This window comes from Arvicanthis niloticus, chromosome 1 (assembly GCF_011762505.2).
Source record: "Arvicanthis niloticus isolate mArvNil1 chromosome 1, mArvNil1.pat.X, whole genome shotgun sequence".
Lineage (NCBI taxonomy): Eukaryota > Metazoa > Chordata > Mammalia > Rodentia > Muridae > Arvicanthis > Arvicanthis niloticus.
The window spans coordinates 25965991-25972288 of NC_047658.1; the positions used below are offsets into that span (position 1 = coordinate 25965991).

At 37.6% G+C, this 6298-nt stretch overlaps 1 pseudogene; it reads left to right on the forward strand.

The window, feature by feature from the left end:
- Nucleotides 1-1896: 1896 nt before the first annotated feature.
- LOC117708049 (putative ATP-dependent RNA helicase DDX5 pseudogene) lies at nt 1897-3812 on the forward strand (annotated as a pseudogene).
- The last annotated feature ends 2486 nt before the right edge of the window (nt 3813-6298 follow it).

Genomic DNA, 6298 nt, shown 5'->3' on the forward strand with positions numbered 1-6298 from the left:
AAGCCTTACTCCCTAAACTTTCATCACCTCCTAAGTAGCTGAAAATTAAGCCTTAATGAGAGCCTCCAGGACACCCTGTATATTAGAGCAAAAACAAATATAAGGGTTTTTTTTTTAGTTATGCAAAATAAATGTGTTCTCCTTAAGATACAGATGTGAAACACAGTTTGTTTTTTTTTTGTTTTTTTTTTTTTGTTTTTTTTAAATATATATCCAGGCTGCTAAATGCTATTCTGTATAATGTGGATTCTACATCTTCCCACCTAAGCTCCTGATCAGCGGCATTGTAAATGTTTGTGAGTTTTAGTCTCAGTTCCCTGGAAGGTAAAGAGCCTGGTGTGAAAGCACAAGATTATTTTTGGTCTTGCATTAAACATCACAAAAATTCTGCCTAGTGGCTTGTTCAGCTACCTTTTCTTTACAGTTCAAGCTCATCTGTCCAAGTATAGCAGTGTCCATAGGGGGCTGGCTCCTCTTCTGTTAATCAACAGTCAAAAAAAATGTTACACATGCATGTCTACGGGCCAAGATTATGAAGAAAATTTCTTAGTCATAGTTTCTGCTTCCTGGGTATATCAAATTAACATTATTTATAACACCGATTAACTCTGAAAGATACTTTTTTTTTCACATAAACTACTGCACTCAATCTGGGAAAGTACCATGTGTTCTTTATCTTTAACATGAATGTGATTTCATGGGAATTACCATTGGTAAACACTGTTGGCATGTGTCTTACCCAGTGAGACCCAAGATGGGAAAAGTGAATTTTGTCTGCCTTCTGGAATTAAAAACTGTATCTTAAATTGTTTTTTCCTCACTCTTCGTCTCTTCCTTCTTTTGTTTCATTTGCTGGAACATTTTGGGACCTTGCTAGAACATGTCATGTCTGGCATCGTGACCAGGGTAGGTCAAGTAAATCCTGAGAGCTTATTAAGTGCAGTGCCAATGGAATCTCCTGTGTGCATTCCCGTATCTGAGTATGGGTTTATATTGTTGAATAAGAAGTAACCTAATGGGCTGTATGAAAAGTTCAGCACTTAAGAAAATATCCTTCTCTCCTAAAAGATCCAAATTCATTTCCCACCACCCATATTGAGTAGCTCACAGCTTTCTTTGTAACTACAGCTCCAGGAGATCTGACACCTCCTTCTGGCCTCCGTATATGCCTGCACATGCACATGTACACACACCCCCTGACACACACAGGCGCGCACGCATGCATGCACAGGCACATGCAGACACACATGCACAAGCACATGCACACTCACACACATGCACACAAACACACATGCTCACACACTCACAAACGTGTGCACACACACACTTCCCTTTTTAAAAATAGAATCTGAAAATCTGTGACTTTTAGGTATGCGTGTTTTCTATTTAATCACAGAGCTTCGCAGAAATGAATAGCTTAAGTGCAAACAGTGTATACAATATCACTTATGTTTAATTCACACATTTCAAGCTTGAATTATCCTACATTTTCAAATATTGGCTCATAATAACATAATTTGTTGCCATTATGCAGAATAGTAATCAAACACTTCAGAAATCTCAAAAGGAAAGAAAGTCAAAAAGAATAAATGATTCAAAGTGTCTTATGCTTTAAAATCTATACAAAGTAAGCAGGCTGATGATTATATTCTTGCCTAGATAAAAGACACATTGACAATTTCTAAAAGAATCAGCAGCATGTAAGATTCATGTGGTGGTTGCCTTACATTAAAATTATTTAAAATTGCTTCATAAAACTTTCTCTCCAGAAGCTTTCCTCATTCATTTCTATCCATCCTTGGGTTTACAGCTCTGGCCCTCTGCCATCCCTCTGCTAGTGACTCCTCAGACAAGGCTTCATCATTGCCCAGGAGGCCTCTCAGCAACGTGCCATAACTGGATTCTCTTTTCACTCACACCACAACCGTTGACGCCACATCACGTTATTCTAGTGACTGAGAACAGGGCCTGGATCTAGGGTTTGGTGCACCTTGGTTTGGAGCGAGAAGAACAGGACCCCTCTCTAGAAAGAAGTTTGGATATGCTGGGGAGAATTAGTTACAAAGAAGTGGAATCTTGATAAGCTGACCAAATTGAGAAAAATTTTTATCAGGAACACTCTGATTTGACAAGGCATACCTTACAAGAGGTAGATACATCCAGAAGAAGCAAGGAAATTACAGGTAGAGATCACAACTGTCCAAAACCTGTTCAGAATCTTTATGAAGCAAACTTTGCTGCAAGTATCATGGATGTGATTACAAGGCAGAACTTCACTGAACCCACTGCTTGCTATTCAAGCTCAGGGCTGGCCAGTTGCTCTCAGTGGATTGGATATGGTTGGAGTATCTCAGAGTGGATCTGGGAAAACATTATCTTATTTGCTACCTGCCATTGCACACATAAACCACCAATTACTCCTAGAGAGAGGTGATGGGCCTATTTGCTTGGGCTGGCTCCAACTCAAGAACTGGCACAGCAGGTGTAGCAAGTCTCTGCTGAATATTACAGAGCTTGTAGCTTGAAGTCTACTCGCCTCTATGGTGGTGCTCTCAAAGAACCACAGATTCATAATTTGGAAAGAGGTGTGGAAATCTGTATTGCAACACCTGGAAGACTGATTGACGTTTTAGAATGTGGGAAAGCCAATCTGAGTAAAACAACATACCTTGTCCTTGATGAAGCTGACAGGATGCTTGATATGGGATTTGAACACGAAATAAGGAAAATTGTGGATCCAATAAGACCTGATAGGCAAACACTAATAAAAAATGCAACTTGGCCAAAAGGAGTAAGACAGCTTACTGAAGATTCCCTGAGAGACTCTACTCATATCAATATTGATGCACTGGAACTGAGTGCAAAACATAACATTCTTCAGATGATGGATATATGTCATGATGTCAAAAAGGGTGAAAAACTTATTTGTCTGATGGAAGATATCATGAATGAGAAGGAGAATAAAACCATTGTTTTTGTTGAAACCAAAAGAAGATGTAATGAACTTACCAGAAAAATTAGGAGACACGGGTGGCCTGCCCTGGGCATCTGTGGTGACAAGAATCAGCAGGAATGTAACTGGGTTCTAAATAAATTTAAACATGGAAAAGCTTCTATTCTTATTGCTTACTGATGTGGAAGATGTGAAATTTGTCACCAATTATGACTACCCTCACTCTTCAGATAAATATATTCATCAAATTGGAAGAACTGCTTGCAGTACCAAAAAGACACAACATACACTTTCTTTACACCTAATAACATAAAGCAAGTGAGCGACCTTATCTCTGTGCTTCGGGAAGCTAATCAAGCAATTCATCCCAAATTGCTTCAGTTGGTCAAAGACAGAGGTTCAGGTCTTTCCAAAAGTAGAGGAATCATGAAGGATGATCATCATGACAGATACTCTGCAGGGAAAAGGGGTAGATTTAATACCTTTACAGACAGGGAAACCTATGACAGAGGCTACTCTAGTCTGCTTAAGAGAGATTTCAGGGTTAAAACTCAGATTGGTGTTTACAGTGCTGCAAATTACACCAATGGGAGCTTTGGAAGTAATTTTGTATCTGCTGGTATACAGACTAGTTTTAGGACAGGTAATCCAACAGATACTTACCAGAATGGTTATGATAGCATGCAGCAATATGAAAGTAATGTTGCATAATGGTATGAACCAACAGGAATATGCATTTCTCCAGCTACCACAGCTGCTAAGCCTATGATTGGCTATCCAATGCCAACAGGATATTCTCAATAAGACTTTAGAAGTATATGTAAATGTCTGTTTTTCATAATTGCTCTTTATATTGTGTGTTATCTGACAAGATAGTTATTTCTCTCCATTCCTGAAAGAATTTTTATGTTTTTTTACATTATAAAATGCAGGGAGTGTTTTCATAAAAGTAACTGTACAGTGATTTCAAATACAATAAATGAAGGCAATGAATGGTCTTCCAATAAAATATATTTGAAGAATGAATTAAGTGGAAATTGTACTTTACTATGTAAAAATTAGCTTAGCTAGTTTGTTTGTTTTTTTTTTTTTTTTTTTTTTTTTTTTTTTTTTTTTTTTTTTTTTTTTTTAGGAGATTTTTGTTTTGGTGTTTATTTTTACACAACTAAAGTTAACTACTTCCCAGACATTGATTAGGAGAGGAACTCAGAAGGCCTTTAGGATGATGTGTTTGTATGGGAAGAATTTAGAGACAATGGATTTTATGATTATAGATTAATTGCATAAAAGCTTTGTCAGTAGTTTTCAGCATCAGGGAAGTAAAAGTCATTTAATAGCCTATTTTCCTTAAGAAGAAACTACAGAACAGGAACAGTATATAAATAACATGGTGACTTCTTTTACAAAACAGTTTTAAGTGATGACATATTTTGCTTTATCAAAATTTTATTCCATCTCTTGACTTTATGGTCAACTCCCCAAATGTACAAAATGGAACCCCTGTTAGCCCAAGAGCTGTGTACTGTATCCTTAGTGCAGGTTACCTTGTAGGTTCTTAGTCCTGGAAGACTTGCCAGAGTGCTTATAGCCACACCTGGAAGTCAGGAATATCACTACATTATTTCAAGAGATTTTAGAGGTCGTGAAACTGTAGGCTAGACACAAGGAAGAAAACCTCAAAATTAACCATTAGTCAGACAACATAACCAAAAGCATAGTAAAAATATTTCCAGGTTAGGTTCAACATGGGCTTACAGCTAAAACGATGGGGAAAACTTTAGATTCAAGTGGGGTCACCAACAAACAGCTTTATTTCAGAATAGTTAGTAGATCTAAATGTCTGCCCAGAAAATGGTGTGCGTTTGCCCAGGGCAAAAGTCTTAACAAAAGTTCATTGAATTTTTATTTTTTAAAATGGGCTTTATCGTTAATGCCTTATTTATAAAATAATAAAACAAATTAGAATGTGCTGGGACTGGGAGCTGGACATGTTTTCCCCAGGTTGATAACATCGAAAACTGGTTCATTCTCTAGTACTCTGAGTGGTTTACAATGGCATGGCTAGTCAAATTCATGATTTTTAGATATAGGTGTATATTGGAGCAGTTATTATGTATTTTACTGTCCAATGTTTTAATGTGGATGTTTTATTTTATAAGTAATTATGGAAATGATTGTGGGGTTTGGAAAAAGTTACCTTTGAAGTTTTAAAAGACAGTCCACTTTTTGCATTGTGTCCAGCCTGTGGTTGTCTTAACTAACGAATGTGATTTTTCTCCCCTCCGCAAAAAAAGAGAAAGAAAATGATCCATGTAAATTACTTCAAGTTGAAGACATGATGGTGTTTATTAAAGCTATGTCAAATTCAGTAATTTTCCTGAGATACAAATTAATCTCTAGTATTGGTGTGGAATTGATTTGCAGTCTCCAGGCTCGCTTGAGTGGAAGTCAGCAAGCATGAAATAAAGTCAAGCATCAGTCCATCCTCAGTCCATACCTTGGCTTCCCTGTGAGTGACTTTCAGGCAGTTACTCATACTCCTCAGTCATGTGACTTCTGCAGTTTGCATCAGTTCTTCACCAATCATTCATGACCTTGAGTGGACCTCAGAGGCCTTCCATAGCTTAGTGAACCAGTAATCTGGGAAGATCAACAATACTGCAGAGCCCTGTGACTCTTCCACTATAAATAGCCGAGATTTACTGCTTGTTGGCATGAACCCTCAGTCACTGAATTTATGAGTGACTGCCAAATTCCTAATTTTTTCTGCACTACCATTTTCTGATAAAACTGAACTCACAACATGAAACAATGGCTCTAATAACTATATAAGGATTTTTGGAATAAAATGTGATATAAATTTTGAACACTCTGCAAAGTTCATCTTCTTAGCTATTTAAGATCTTTTTTTCACTCCATTTTATGTATATGTGCATTTGGCCTTCATGTATCTTTGTGTACTACATATGTGTCTGGTGTCCACAGAGGTCAGAACAGGGCTTCAGATCCCCTGGAACTGGAATTAAAGACAGTTCTAGGTCACTACATGGTCACCGGGAATAGAACTTGGATGTTTCAGATTAGCAATGAAAGCTCTTAACCACTGGACTATCTCTATTCCCCAATGAATTCATTCTAAAGAATGGCCAATGTGTCTTGTTTATAGGCCTTATGTTTACCTTTCTCCAGATAATAAGCTTCTAGCTGTTTCATAAACTGAAGTGGAAGATCAGCTGTGCTCCCTGAAACATGATCCTGTGGCAAGAACTCTTTAGAGTTCTTCTTTCTCCCTTCAACCTTGCCTGCCAATGTGCTGATGCCAAGATGTCTCAACTCCTGGACCAT